Below are 16426 nucleotides of genomic sequence, written 5' to 3' on the forward strand. Positions count from 1 at the left end.
GTAAGATGTAACTAACGAGAAGTAGCAGAAATGACAACAGCAAGAAATTGAACACCAGGATTGCTGGCCGTGAAATAGATGAAGTTAAGTAATTCTGCTACCTAGGCAGCAAAATAAACAATGATAGACGAGCAATGAGAATATAAAAAGCAGAATAGTACTGGTAAAGAGGGCTTTCCTGGCCAAGGGAAGTCTAGCAGCATCAAACATAAGCCATAATATGGGGAATAAATCTCTAAGAAAGTACGTTTGGAGCACCCCGTTGTATGGTAGTGAAACATGGACTGTGGGAAAACCGGAACAGAGTAGAATCGAAGCATTTAGGATGTGTCACTACAGAAGGGACTTGAAAATTAGGTGTGCAGGTAAGCTAATAAATGCGAAGGTTCTCTGCAGAATCGGAGAGGAAAGGAGTATATGGAAAACATTAACAAGAAGAAGGGACAGAGTGGGACATTTGTTAAGACATCACGGAATGCCTTCCATAGCAGTAGAGAGAGCTGTAGGTCGTAAAAACTGTAGAGAAAGAGAGAGACTGGAATACAAACAACAAATAATTAGGACATAGGTTGCAAGTGCTACTCTGAGATAAGGGGGTTTCCATAGGATAGGCCGCAGCAAATCTGCCAGAAGACTGTTGATTAAAATAAAAAAAAAAAATTCTTACCTGACATGTTGATCACATAAATGGGGTACTTTTCTATGAAACAACAGGTTTACGTTAACATTGCCTTACAGATGTGTAACACGTTTAAAATCACGAAATGTGTCGTAAGCCTTCAGATACTTGTTTGAGGGACCTAAGTTTCACATCTCTTGTGGAAAAAATTCATTTTTTTCAGTTTTCACGTGGATAATCTATAGCGTGAGATGATCAGACAATGCAAAGCCAACGAGTTGATTGTTTTTACGATTTGTCTGAAACACAACGAACATAAAGTAGATCATGTGGAACTGTGTAGAATTATCGGTAATTGTGACATTAACTGAAAATATCTCTTGTAACTCAATCTTGTACTCTGTACATTTTGTTCTTCAGTGAAAGGCACGGGAATTTTCGAATTTTTAAGCCTTCCTTGTTTTAGTTAAAGTTGATATTTAAGATAGTGTTTGACAACAGGCACACAAATTTTCGTGTTTTCTACTATAATTTTATCTTCTTTTGGTAATGCCTCTTTTATCTTAACATTGCATCATTTCGATCAGTCCATCGAAGACCAGCCCCGTTTGCACTTTAACTCCAAGGGAAGCTTACTGTTAGATTACATACCCTGTAATTTCTTTAAAAACCTAAAAATTCACCAAGCATGTCCAATCACTTCTTTTTTTTTTTTTTTTTTTTTTTTTTTTTTACTTTATCATTCATGAGTATATGATCTTCCATACCTAATTCATCGACAAGGCACGAACTCAAACATAACAAAACTTATGAAAAGATAAAAGCATGCTCCATACTAGACAAAATATTATTTCCTTTTTTTATGAAGACGAAGTCAAAAAGATTGCTACATAGTTATCAGTTTCACTCAACTGTTAATAATACGTTGGATATCCTGTCCCACCAGCTTGAAAAATTCTGCAACTCATTTGCAACTGGACACGAAGGCGACGAACCTAACCATTACAAATGTGAATGTTGACCTCCACACCCTTGTTAGGAATATTTTCAGTTAGGATTATTTTTAGTCCTCTAGCTCACGGGGAATGAGTAAAAATAGTAGTTTTGTAACTTGTTCATTTATAGAGAAAGAAATTTTATTACTTCATTTGTAAAACGACTTTTATAGTGACGCCGTTGAAGTCACTCAAATCGTCATTTTCAATAGATATGGTTACTTCCAAGTTCTGATTTTGTCGTGGATTGGAACAAATAAAGGATGACGTGGCTCATTCATTATTGGTGAAAAAACGCGTCATTGGTCTTAAATGATGCCATAATGTTAGTTTCTCAATGACACGAGTCCCTATCACATACATTCCATTGGTCAGATTAAAATTTACGTTTAATTACCTCAAATGGTATAATTTTTGGAAGGTCATGAGTGACGGTTTTTCCATTGTCGGAAATAATTTGTTCGCCAGATCCCAGCACACTTCTAACACTGCATTTTCTGTCCATGTGACCTACCACAATTCTCACATGCTCGTTCCATTTCGTATCACTTTGTAACGTTGAACCCACATATTTACACAACGTGACTGTGTCAGGAAGGGCACTATTAATTCTGTATCTGAACATTAAAGGTCTGTTTTTTCTACTCATCCGAATTAACTTATATTTTTCTATATTTAGAACCAGCTTCCATTCATCACGCCAACTAGAAGCTTTGTCTAACTCGTCACTCAACTTCGACACCTTCCTGTACACCACAGAATCATCAGGAAACAACCGCAGGTTTTTGCTCACCATATATATATATCAGATACTCATCAACCAGGATAGGAAGGTCACCAATCGTTACTTGCTGTCTTGTTTTGCAAGAACTGATCAGCAGAACGTCTGTGCAGGAATGCCCAGAAAAATTGCGTTCTAGTGCAGGAAGTAGTTAACAAAGCGATACAAATTCCACCATTGCAGTGGTAGCAAGAGATCCCTGGGAAGTGATTCGAAAGTATGCAATTCTGATAAGGGAGAAGGTTCCAGTTTAATCAAAGTACATTCTTCTTTTTTATCTTCATCTGTTCCTATCAGAGTGTTAGTTATAAATGCAAAATCAAATGTGTAAATATAAAGTTGATTATGTAACAGTAACCTTTACCATTCTTCTTTTGAATAGTGAGGTACGACCACAACGTGTTGTCCGATAGCTGAGTGGTCAGCGTGACGGAGATCCGTCCTACGTGCTCGGGTTAGATTCCCAGCTGGGTCGGGAATTTTCTGCGCTGAAGGACCGGGTTTTGTCTTCATAATCATTTCATCCTCAAACGGCGCGCAGCTCGCCCAATGTGGCGTCGAATGTAATAAGAGCTGCACCAAAGCGGCCTCGCAAGAAGCCTCCCGACCAATGACGCCAAACGCGCATTTCCAGTACCACAATGTGTTCTTCGTTTGGAGAGATTAGTCAACGATAGCCTGAAACCTATGAGGTTAAAGAGTTATCCGCAGGCAAAATATCCAGATCATGTAAGTAAACCCATCGAATTTTTTGAGCGTCATGAGCAACAACCAAAAGGAAACGTCGTATTCCTCAAAAAAAGAGGTACCAGTTCCTGTTCAAGTCCTATGAACATATATCTAGGTATCCCACTTGATTGCAAAATCCAAATCACCACACATTATTGGTGAGAAATTAATTCTTCCCACAGCCATCTAAATGCAAGGAGAAAGGTTAGACGAGAGTCTGAAGTTGATACCACAGTCAGATGATATCGTGATCATTGTCTTGATACAGGAGCCTCTGATATGACAAATCCGTTGCTGCAGCGTCATCATGAAATCCCAAATTTCGCCCCGCAACTTTATGACAGTACTGATATGGAAAACCTTTCCCAGCTTCTTACTATTGTAAGCTTCTGTTACGAAAATGAACTGCTATAGAACTTTCTATTTTTCAAAGCTCTGGAAGGGAGCGCTACAGGCGAAACTATTTCTTTTTCGACCATTCCTTTTTGTTGACTGCAGTCTGTCTTGGACAAGTTGTATTCGTACATGTACCAATGGGGCGGCAGTATTTACCGGAACTACGATGGTTGCCCAGAAACTAATGCACCGCATTATTTCCTCAGCCGAAAACAATGCTACGAATGCGAAACGTTACGTGTGTATTGTTTCAAGTCTCCTGAGTGAGCGGGCGAAGTTTCCATCACTTGCCCTGAAAAACAGGTACCGGTTCCTATTAAAGTCCTGAGACATCGTGATTCTAGGTCAGTTTCAAAATGGCGTCCGTAGGTGATGTACGATACAAACAACGTGCCGTCACTGAATTCTTCACTGCAGAGGAAGAACTTGTGGGGAATATTCACAAACGCTTATACAAAGCTTATGGAGCATCTGCACCAGAGGGCGGTTCGCCGGAGTTCCACTATTTCAAGCGGTAGGGGAGACCATCCACGGCTGTCACACCTGGCACACCTGACCTAGCATACTCGGACTTCCACTTGTTTGGGCCATTAAGGACAGCACTCGTGGAAGACACTTTGAGGACGATGAGGAGGTGATTCGCACAGTGAAGCACTGACTCCGCCACCAGGACAAGGACTTTTACCGACAATGCATACACGTCCTTTTTAGTGCTGGAGGAAGGCCACAGAACGGGATGGAGATTGTGAGGAAAAACCGTGTGTATACATCAAACAACGGTCTTCCGCGTGTGCAATTCTCATTGTGTTCAATAAAGAAAAAGAAAAAAATGTGCTTCATTATTCTATGGGCAACCCCTCGAAGAAAGCGGTTCGTAGCAAGCGGATGTGCTGTTTTAGCTTCAGTAAAATTCACACCAGAAAGCATTGGCTTCTGAAGTAATACGACTGGAAGTCAATAAATTGCTCAACAACGCTGTCGGTGTTGCAAATTTTGTAAAAGTACAAGATTTAAACAGTAGCAATTTTCCATTCTTTGCGAGGAGATGGGTTGTATACATGCACCGCTTCTACTGCACTCTGAGGTACCTCGGCTGTCACGTGGTAAAATGCTTCGTCGCGTTCTGGAGCTCAAGGGTGAATTTTTCCTACTGAACAGCAATCCTACGCTCACGACTGTGTTTTAGAATGACAAATGGATTGTAATGTTACACTACTTGACCGACGTCTTGAGAAGCCGAATTTTCTCTAGGTACACTATGTAATCAAAAATGCCGACTTTCAAGTTCGTGGCGCCCTACGTCGATAATGCTGGATACTGGAAGCTTTCTTGGGGAACGGCAGCCCATTCTTCACGGAGTGCTGCACTGAGTACAGGTATCGATGTCGGTCGGTGAGGTCTGGCACGAAGTCGGCATTACAAACCATCCCAGAGGTGTTGTATAGCATTCAGGCATGGACTCTGTGCAGGCCAGACCATTACAGGGATGTTATTGTCGTGTAACCAATCCGCCAAAGGTCGTGCATTATGATCAGGTGCTCGATCGTGTTGAAAAATGCAGTCGCCATCCCCGAATTGCTCTTCAACATTGGGAAGCCACAAGGTGTTTAAAACATTAATGTAGGTCCATGGTGTGACAGTGTCACGCAAAACAACAAGGGGAGCAAGCCCCCTCCATGAAAAACACGAAAACACCATAACACCTCCGCCTCCGAATTTTACTATAGGCACTACACACGCTGGCAGATGACGTTCACCGGGCATTCGCGATACCCACACCCTGCCATCGGATCGCCACATTGTGTACCGTGATTCGTCACTTCACACAAAATTTTACCACTGTTCAATCATACAATGCTAAACGCTCTTTACACAGAGCGAGGCTTTTACCGGCGTGATGTGTGGCTTATGAGCAGCCGTTCGACCGTGAAATCCAAGTTTTCTCACCTCCCGCCTAACTGCCATAGTACTTGCAGTGGATTCTGATGCAGTTTGGAATTACTGTGTGTTGGTCTGGATAGATGTCTGCCTATTACACATTACGACCCTCTTCAACTGTCGGTGGTCTCTGTCAGTCATCAGACGAGATGGGCCTGTACGCTTTTGTGCTGTATGTGTCCTTCCAAATTTCCACTTCACTATTGTATCGGAAACAGTGGACCTAGAGATATTTAGGAGTGTGGAAATCTCACGTACAGACGTATGACACAAGTGACACCCAATCACCTGACACGTTCGAAGTCTGTGAGTTCCGTGTAGCGCCCAACTCTGCTCTCTCACGATGTCTAATGACTACTGAGCTCGCTGATATGGAGTACCTGGCGGTAGCTGGCAGCACAATGCACCTAATGTGAAAAACGTATGTTTTAGGGGGTGTCCGGATACTTTTGATCCCATAGTGTATCACTTCAGCGAGGCAAGATTAATAACATCTTTCGAAGGGGGAAAGTGCTTGCGTTTAAGGAAAACTTGTACTTTGAAAAACCTGTATTGAGAACAGTAACTGCAAGATGTTTTCTTGTCTCAATGAGTTCGCGGAGGAAAATAGTGTGGATGTAGGGAAAATTAGTACCATTAGTGTAGGGTATGGTTGTGGCCTTACTCAGCAATTCCATGATATATATCCGAATTCTTCATTTGAGTATAATTCGATCCACAAGCCTTTCGATACGATCGACCACTTATGAACAGTGGAACAGGAGATGTTAATACAATTCTGAAGTGATAGAACTCTTCGAAATGAATTTAAATAGAAGTCTCTCGAAACGTTTTGGGTGCAGACTCGGAATGAATATCCCAATTCATCAAGAAGTATATTGGACGTGTGATAGCCCTTCATGTCGACTTACTTGTGAGATTCAACATTTTCCACGATGGTATTAATGAAGATGGAATTTCAGTCACAGCTGCAGATGTAAAGGGGCTTACGAGTCACTGTTTCAAACATCCAACGAAGACTGGATCCGCTTTATTCGCAAATTCAAGCGCCACATCCCACTAAAAGTCCAAATGTCAAAATTTTACAAATTTTAAACCATGTGCATTTGTGCACTTTTTTATTTTCTTTCCAGATGATCAGTCTGAATAAAACAGTTTCTAAATGGGTATTTAAAATTTGATTATTGTTCTATCTCATTTGCACATTGGTATCTTTCAAATACGAAAGGATTCGTAATGAATTAAGGTCCATATAAATGGATAAATGGAAACAAACTGTGAACAACTAACTTATTTGTGAACTAAGTTTTTTTAAAAAAGGTTTGTTAACTTTCAGTTCCTTAGAATAATAGAAATGTATGAAAATTTCAAAAATTTTTAAATTTAATATGATCGAAGCACATTCTCTATTAATCATTACTGTTATAATAATAATAATAATAATCATTATTATTATTATTGTTATTATTATTATTGTGACAGATAGTTACAATAATCAAACAGAACTAAGTGGATATCATGGGATATTTTTGTGCCAAGTATAAGAAGTGTTGAAGAAGGAAAGAAAAATGGGGCGGGAGGGGAACAAAAGAAGAATTTTGGTTTCAGAAGGTGAGTGCAGAGGGAAAAACTATGAGAACCCCTGCGTTGGTGGCCAGTACTGTGGAGGCCAACTGTTCGGTTCCCAGCGACCACCTCAGATACTTCTGATCTGGAAAGGTCAGTATTGGGATGCCTTTTAGACTACATAACAAACCTTCAAAGAGGTGCCAAGTAGAAAGGCTTGAACCAGTCTGGCAGCCGCATGATATCAATTTATTTTTGTATCGCTGTTCCAAAGAATTTTCCAAACTGTAGGACCAGTAGGTACTTGCAGTTAACACATATTTTGAAAGAAATGTTGAAAATCATGTATTGAGATGGAAAGTACATACCAAGGTTAAGGCACCTTCCAAGGTTGTAAACCTTAGTACCTTTTCCGAAGAACTTGAATTTTACTTCATGATTTCCTTGGTCATACGGAATCCGGAAAATGTCTCTTTGCCACTTCCCGTCAGGGTGCTATCAACATAAAACAGGATCTCCTATGAGCATAAATACTGCAAAATCACAATACTGTAACAATGAATGCGAATTCTGAACTGAATTTTGCACATTGTAATTAATCCTCTACATAAGGAGACCTATTACACTAAAGCAGAGAGAAAAGAAGGAAAACTATTACTAGCAAACAGAGTACTCATCAAGAACAACTGTGAAGTAGTGAAATATGGAGAGCACAAAACTTAAGGAATTAATGCAGAAAAGACTAAATAAGTAACACATAAGATGCATCTAGGAAATACAACTGTCTCTCAAAGAAATGTTGGAGGACACATCTATAATATTTACCCACAAAAATTTAATCTCTAGCAACAACAATGTTCCCAAATACAAATTAAAGTTTTTTCTTCCTAAGAATCTGATCATTACTCTATGTGAATAATGGAATTAAAATAATTAGATAATCACAAACTTTTAAACGCCTTTCTTGTACTTTTATAGATGTATTTAATTTAGTGTGTTCTACTATTATCTTTTCAACTCAGTGACACTGCACAGACTGAACATGAGGTTACAGTGTACATTACTTTTTATCTTCCTCCTAGCCACACAGTATTTTATTTTTCGCTGTTCTTCACGTAATTATTCGATACATCCAACTGAAAGCACGTCTTTTATGCTACATATTTCATGTTAATCGTCGATCATAATCATATGGCTATTTCTCCATTCACAAATGTTCTTCCAGTCATACTGAATAAAGGTCTATTCCCTTATCTCATGCTGTACTACTTCTAGAATCTGCTCTTTGTTGCATTATGGCTGACTTGTAGGAACTGCATTCCTTGGCATATTTTAATGTTATGAGTAAATGCTTTTCTGGACATAAGAAATCCCATGCTGCAGTACCTTAACTTCATAACAAGCTCTAATGGCCTTTAATGTTCAATAATTATTTGTCTCCACTTACAGACTATGAAAGAATACTACTACTCGACTGTGTATTATGAACACACATGCTGCTAGCACCATAATATAGTGTAACACCAGTTCATTACATATGTAATAAAGTTAATGAATTTTCTGGAAGGTCGCGTCAGTTCTGAAGCTACTTGTACAGTTGTCTCTGGCAACCTACGCATATCTATCCGCATTCCTGCTCTTAACGAACGTTGCTACAATTGTCTTTCTAGCAGACTATTAGAAGCAAGTGCTGACTGCATAGAGATTTCCTTGAGCTGTTTGGTAACAACTCAGTGGTTCAAGATCCATTTCCCACCTTGTTTAAGTATACAGTAGTGATAGAACTACACATGCCGTAGCAGTGCCCGTCTATGACTGAAAATAAGTTAATTTGTTCAATATATACTAAGAAGCTAAATACAAAAAAGAAGGTTTACGACAGGAATTAATCCCATAGGACGGAAATTAGTAGACACATGTACAAATACAGACAAACAAATGACTACAATTTTAAAAGAGAAAGAGCTCCACAAACTGGGCTAGTGAATAACGCGTTGGTCCATATCTGGCCTTTATTCAAGCAGTTATACGTCTTGGCATTGATTAAAACAGTTGTTGTGTGTCCTCCTGAGGAATCAAATCCAACAATATCAGAGAACAAAGAGCAAAACTGGCATGAAAACAGCATGAAATTACCATTTTTTTTTACCAAAAATAGAAATTTTCACAGAAATGAGGAAAACCACATTAATGGAGGAAAAATAGTCATGCTGTATCTTGCTTATTACTTCGAGCTTCATCATCATCATTGGCTGCTGAGCTTTTTCTACTATTTTTTTTTTCTCTTTCAACATCAATGGCAGTTCTCTCCCAATCATAATCTTGAAAAGTTCATCGTCGTCGTCGTCGGCTGATACTCGTATCCGGGTTTTCATTTCTCTCCTGAGATTTCCTTTGTCACGGTTCAGGCGTGGAAGTGTCGTTGATGGCTTAGAAATCCAATCCTAGAGTGGAACAGGTGGCCACAGACATTACAGCTGATGGAAGGTGGAGAACGTGGCTGAGCCTGGAGGAGTTTACGTCTCCGGCGTTTGTCATCCTCAATTCTTCGACGTTCCAGCTCAAAGTTTTGAAGAGCAATTGAGGTAACTGAGCGCCAGCGACTTCCGTCTTCTGCTATTGTGGACCAGTTACTCGGATCGATGTTCAAGTATTTAAGATTTTTCTTGCACTGATCCTTATAACGTTTGAGAGGGGCACCTCGTGGCCTTTTACCTGTGCTCACTTCGCTGTACATATTACGTGCTGTCCATGTAGCATTTGGACGTCTTACAAAGCGTGTCTTCCTGAATAAAGACCTAACACTGTACACCAAACTGATGGTGTACAAAGCTGTAGTCATTTCCACCATGCTACATGGTTGCGAAACCTGGACGTTATATCGCTGTGATCTGAAGAAACTAGAACGCTTCAAATTTTTAAATTTGCTGATTCTCACTTTATTCCTCATCTTACATTTAGGCTTGGCATGTTCAACATGAACTGCCTTCAGTAGTTCCTTCTCATTTTCTTTGGTTACATCTGTTGGCTTCATCTTTACCGTTGAATGTTCATGCATTAACTCGAACCATCCATCTTGATCATTCAAACACATTTCTAATTCTTCTTTCCGTGAGTACCAGGCCTTTCATTTACTTAGAAAAAATTTTCTGTAGAATAAATTTTCTGTTCACACCCAACTTTTGTTTAGTCATAAAAAACCCAGGAATTTCACATACACTTTGTCATCCTTCTTCCTCAAGAGTTTCTCAACAGGCTATACGTGTGGAAACTTCATCTTCTGTAGCTGATGTTCATTAAAAATTTCTTTCCCTCCTTCCCCTCCAAGGTATTCAGCTTGTATGAAACTGGCTTAGAGAAAACAGCTCGATCAACCATAAGAAATTCTGTTGACTAGTTGACTTTGTAGCCCTTTTGTACAATTTTTAAATTTGCTGATTCTCACTTTATTGCTCACCTTACATTTAGGCTTGGCATCTTCAACATGAACTGCCTTCAGTAGTTCCTTCTCATCTTCTTTGGTTACATCTGTTCGCTCCATCTTTACCGTTGAAAGCATCCAGTTATTGTACTCATCAACCAACTTTTCAACCAGTACAATCGATTTGCAGTTACCCTGAACAGCAAACTCTTTGCACATTTTCTTCCATTGGTTTCCTGTTAAATCCTTCGACAAAAGATGCATTCGTCTCTCAAAATGTTCAGTACCGGTTGATATCACGTTTCTTCGCCACTTTTCAAAATTGTTTGTTGTAAAAATTTTTACCGTTTCTGTCTGCACATTTTTTTCCGAAGGCATCCTCCACATATTTGTCGTTACATGCGATGGCCGATGCAAAACTTGAGAAGACATTGATGACAGTCAATAAACATTTGGGTCTTTTGTTAATTTTTGAAATGGATTTCAGAGAACCAGAGTCCATTTCTATTACGTCAGCTAGCCATCAATCGTATATGAAAAGTTGGATGACACTACTTCTTTTAAAAAATTTTCCCAAGGTTTCTGTAGTTCGTTGGTGGTTTCTTCACGAACATTCACTACCTCTCTAGCAGCTACAATTTTTTTTGACAAATTTACTTTTCTTTCTCTTACATACTGTAGGAAGACCTTCATCAAAGTTAAATACTCTCTCGACATAGTAGTATAGTTCATGTTGACCTAGGTCGTCAATCAGTTGTCTTGGTGTTAGCATCAAATAAATCGAAGACAAACTCCTTCTCGTTGTCTTTGTGGTAACGCGCCAAGTGTGTGTCAACGTTAACAGAAGTATCTAAATTTACCGCTCCACACACAACACTTTTTGGTTGACTGGTTAGTTCACCGATCATGCAAATACCACGAAAGTGGCTGATTTTCAACTGTTTTTCCAACTTTGCTGGGTTAAAATTTGGTCGAGCTTTGTAGCTCCCTCATTCTCTATTGCATTGTTGTGTCCCTTCTGCTCTTCCAATACTACATCGTTCTTTTGTTTTGTCGTGATTACATTTTGCAATGGCAACAACGCCACCAGGCAGTGAACCAATTACTCCTGGTGCAGCAAGTAAAATTGGTAGAAATCCTCCTTTATGTTGTGGTAGTCCTGACCCTTCATTCTTTTTCATAAGATATCCAACAATTTTTTACGAGACGTATGCCTAGAGTTATGAGTAGGTTTACACCAGTATTTTGCTTGTCTTTCCTCGTTCGTTGCGAGTCAGTCAAAAACTCGTGATTGCTGTGTAGCGGATAGTTGCTGAGTTTAGTCTTCGCACTCGGCAGAACACTGTAGTCAATCGTGAAATTGTTCATTTACGCAGACAAAAAAGATAAACCATTTTTATGAACCTCATCTGTTGTCATCCAAGCCATGCCTAGTTTTCCTTTTCCATACACTATTCCTCTTACTGTCATTGCAGGCAATTTTTAACCAAATGAAGCATCTTCCGCTTGCATTTGTCCCTTTGGAGCCGACTGACGTTCTTTGCCATCTCTACGTGTTTTATCTAGACCTTTGTGGTATCTGTAGACTATGTCACGTCTTTTGCCTATTTCGTACAACGGATTAATTCCTTGTTTCCTTGAGCCAGTCTTTCATCCAGTGTTGTTCCTGGACCACAATAAATGTGTCCTGGTAGATGCCTATCGAACGCAAGTTCGTTGATCATCGTTTCCACCAAGTCTTTACCATACTTTTCACTTTAGCGGAATGTATGCGGAAGATTGTTCAAATATATGACTCCTGGGAATGTTGATGAATAAGTTACTGTATTTATTCGGCAACATCTGTTTTACTACCAATATTTTCATTGTTAAAATATTTGTTGCCTTCCATCTCCTCACCATGGATACTCATTAATCTATCTCGTAACTGATGTACATCATTCATCCAGATATACTCGACTGCTTTGTCTGTGTACATATTTATGACGACTTTATCCACTTTGTCATCAGCATTTGAACGAATGGTCAACACTTTGATCAACCTTCAGTCTTGGGAAGAAAAGGTCAACCATTTCTCTTACCAAATAAATGTTCTTGGCCACCACTCATGAACCATGGACCTTGCTGTTGGTGGGAAGGCTTGCGTGCCTCAGCAATACAGATAGCTGTGCCATAAGTGCAACCACAATGGAGGGGTATCTGTTGAGATGCCAGACACACGTGGGGCTCCTCAAAAGGGCCAGTAGCCTTTTCAGTAGCTGCAGGAGCAACAGTCTGGACGATTGACTGATCAGGCTTTGTAACACTAACCAAAACACAATATCTGTGCTGGCACTGCGAACAGCTGAAAGCAATGGGAAACAAGCCCTAATTTTCCCCCAGAATATGCAGCTTTTCTGTATTGTTAAATGATGATTTTGTCCTCGTGGGTAAAATATACCGGAGGTAAAATAGCCCCCATTCGGATCTCCAGGCGAAGACTACTCAGAGGACGTCGTTATCAGCAGAAACAGAACTGGCGTTCTACAGAGCATAGCGTGGAATGTAAGATTCCCTAATCGGGCAGGTAGGTTAGAAAATTTAAAAAGGGAAGTGGATGGGTTAATGTTAGATATACTGGGAATTAGTGAAGTACGGTGGCAGGAGGAACAAGACTTCTGGTCACGTGAATACAGGCTTATAGAAACAAAATCAAGTAAGGATAATGCACGAGTAAGTTTAATAATGAATAAAAAATATAGGAACGCGGATAAGCTACAACGAAAAGCATAGTGAACACATTAGTGTAGCCAAGATAGACCAGAAGCCCACGCCTACCACAGTAGTACACGTTTATATGGCAACTAGCTCCGCAGATAATGAACAGATTCAAGAAATTTATGTGCGATAAAAGAAATTATTCAGATAGTTAAGGGAGAGGAAAATGTCATACGAGAAGATAGAGAATGAGAAGTAGTAGGTGAATGTGGATTAGGAGTAAGAAATGAAAGATGAAGCCGCCTGGTAGAATTTTGCACAGAGCATAACTTAATCATTACTAATACTTGTTTTAAAAATCATGAAGGAAGGCTGTATACATGCAAGAGGCCTCAAGACACTGGAAAGTTCAAAAATGGTTCAAATGGCTCTGAGCACTACGGGACTTAGCTTGTGAGGTCATCAGTCCCCTAGAACTTAGAACGACTTAAACATAATTAACCTAAGGACATCACACACATCCATGCCCGAGGCAGGATTCGCACCCACGACCGTAGCGGTCGCGCGGTTCCAGACTGTAGCGCCTAGAACCGCTCGGCTTTCCCGGCCGGCCCGGAAGGTTTCAGATAGATTGTATAATGGTAAGACAGAGATTGAGGAAACAGGTTTTAAATTTACAGTGGCAGATGTGGCTCTGACCACAATTTATTGGTTATGAACTATAGACTGAAATTGAAGAAACTGCAAAAGGTAGGAATTTAAAGAGATTGGACCTGAATAAACTGAAAGAACCATAGGTTGTAGAGCGTTTCAGAGGGAACAAGATCGAGAACTATCAGTTCTGTTCGTCCCCAGGAAACGAGAAGATGAAAAACAAACTAAATACTCCCAACAATGATCATCCGTTCTTCTAGTCAGCCTCGTTACGCTTGACTTCGTCTCTTGCCGATGAGACAGCTATGAATGGTCACATCCTCAACAACGGGAAGATAGAGAGTACTTTTTCCATTAGATGTTCTTGGTGGGTTCTTCAAAGCTTATATATAAAGAAGTGATAGTGACGTTAGAAGGCGATCTAACAGTATGTTTCACATGAAGTTGAGGTGCCAGCGATGCCATTCTTCGTTAGTCTGATCGAAATGACGCCGTTGTTGAAGTAGTAGGTATGCTTCCAAAGGTAGGCAAAATTGTTGTCGAGAGTGTGGCAATCCCTGCTACCGCAGTAAGATACGCACCAGAATATTTGCTCGAACTACTACAAGAAAGGCCTAAAATCTGAAAATTCCCATTTATTTCTTTGAAGCACAGACCGTCGAGATGACAGGACTGAGCAGCAAAAGAAATTTCGAGCTAGATGTCACAAATTACTACATTTCCTAAGAGTTTGGCATGCCTCACCTAATTTTCGTTCTGTTCCAAACTAATTGCAAAAATAATCAGTTGGCTGACTCTTCCCTGTTCGGTCACGTCCAGCTTCAGAACGCCTACCTGACGAATGGGGGAAACGAAGTTTTTCCTCAATAAAAGTGGAAACCCGACCCAGCTGGCGACTTTCTGAAAGCTTACGGTGCTTTTCCTGCTTTTAAATGTGCGACACAGGTGAGGGGTGACGTTAACTTAAATCTATTCAGTTTCGTCCGAAATTATTCGATCTGTGTCTTAGACATGTCAGTAATCATAACTGCATTGACAACGCAAAACATGACAATGAAGCTGTGTGCAACGTTCAACGGTAAAATTCCGAATGATGCACATGTCTATATAATCATATATGGCAAGATAAAATTTGATATACGACGCTCGACACAGAATTGTCAGTGAAATTTTTTAAGAATTTTCTGTACGAAGTGACTTCTGAAGTAATCTTTCGACTATGTCCAGTCTTAAGCCTGCTTCCTCTGGCTCTTACATTTCTATTAATTTTATGTGTTTTGCCGTTAGTTGATTTCTTTTCATGTTATATCTACACACTGCAGGCCCCCCTCACCCACACACACGCATTACATTTATGTCAGTGTTACTCCTACGTTGTCGATGACAAATTTTACATCTGTTTGCACGTTTATCCATTGCTAATAGATTTATAAAACTCAGTTACAAGTTTAATTTCTTGGCACTTACTATATATTTTTTGTTGCTTTCTTCTCTTTCGTCATTCCCCACGGAATACAACACTCAGAGTTCTTTGTTGGTGAGATTCTTTAATTTTTAGGTATTTTATGACATTCTATGCCTGTGTTATAATGTTTCTCCATCATTTATATATGTGGTTGAAAGTCATCGAGTGACTTCTCCTTATAAGCGTGAATTCATCTTTATGTCACCACCATTTATGTAGAAAAAGTCCTTGGTATGTTTAAAGTCGCGTGGCTTCAAGACCTTTTTCTACATAAATGGGTAAACGTGAGGTAAGAATACCTGCCCTTTCTTGTTTTGTAACCGTGTGTTACCCTGATAAAGATGAAGTGTCTGCCTTTATAATCAGTTGAGTAATTAACACGTTTTTCATTTGTTTAATCCCGATGACGACGAAATTTGTGCAGTTTATGAGTATTACAAACAACGTAATTGGGTAAGTAGTGCTCGTACGGGAGTACATCTATCATATTTTTCAGGAGAATATCTTGTTGTTGTGAGGAATCAACGCTTGTTTAAACACTAATTTGAGACGACTTCATTTCTATCACGTATCTTCGTACCAGGTTCATCGTTCTTTATTTTTCAACGTCGATGAACAATCTTTGCACTCTTGAAGCCACATTATATCCTTCATTACACAGGTTTTGACTCCTTTCGATTTTTCTTTCTTTCTTGCTATCAACTTTACTAACATACATTTTTGCTCTCATACAAAAAAATTCTTCCATTATTGTTCCATTGCACTGATCCTTCATCTTTCCTACAACTTTCTTGTTCACTGGTGGTACACTGCAAATACTCTCTGTTGGATACTCACTTGTGTCAAATTTTTCGATCATCAGTTCATGTCATCGCAGAAATCTTCAGACTCTTTGTTTTAGATGATGCTGCCAGTGCCTTGGTAACTAAGTTCAGTTTTTTCTCCGTATTTTACCTTCATCATGTTGTGGTACAGGTCGCACATTAACTCTCTAGACACGTCGAGTACACTCATACCAACAAAACATGGCTTGTTGAAGACGATTTATACCTTCTAGAATGAAATTTTCACTCAACAGCGGAGTGTGCACTGATATGAAACTTCCTGGCAGATTAAAACTGTGTGTCAGACCGAGACTCGAACTCGGGACCTTTGCCTTTCGCGG

The 16426-nt window shown here is 39.7% G+C and overlaps 1 protein-coding gene across 1 annotated transcript in view; it reads right to left on the bottom strand.

Annotated features, from left to right (window-relative positions):
• LOC124553686 (phosphatidylinositol phosphatase PTPRQ-like) overlaps positions 1–16426 on the bottom strand; it is a 418566-nt gene that overhangs the window by 336189 nt on the left and 65951 nt on the right. The window contains exon 4 of the mRNA XM_047127584.1: positions 7393–7519. The gene's annotated coding sequence lies outside the window, so the exon portion shown is untranslated. The remainder of the gene's footprint in view (positions 1–7392; positions 7520–16426) is intronic.

This window comes from Schistocerca americana, chromosome 11 (assembly GCF_021461395.2).
Source record: "Schistocerca americana isolate TAMUIC-IGC-003095 chromosome 11, iqSchAmer2.1, whole genome shotgun sequence".
NCBI classification, from domain to species: domain Eukaryota; kingdom Metazoa; phylum Arthropoda; class Insecta; order Orthoptera; family Acrididae; genus Schistocerca; species Schistocerca americana.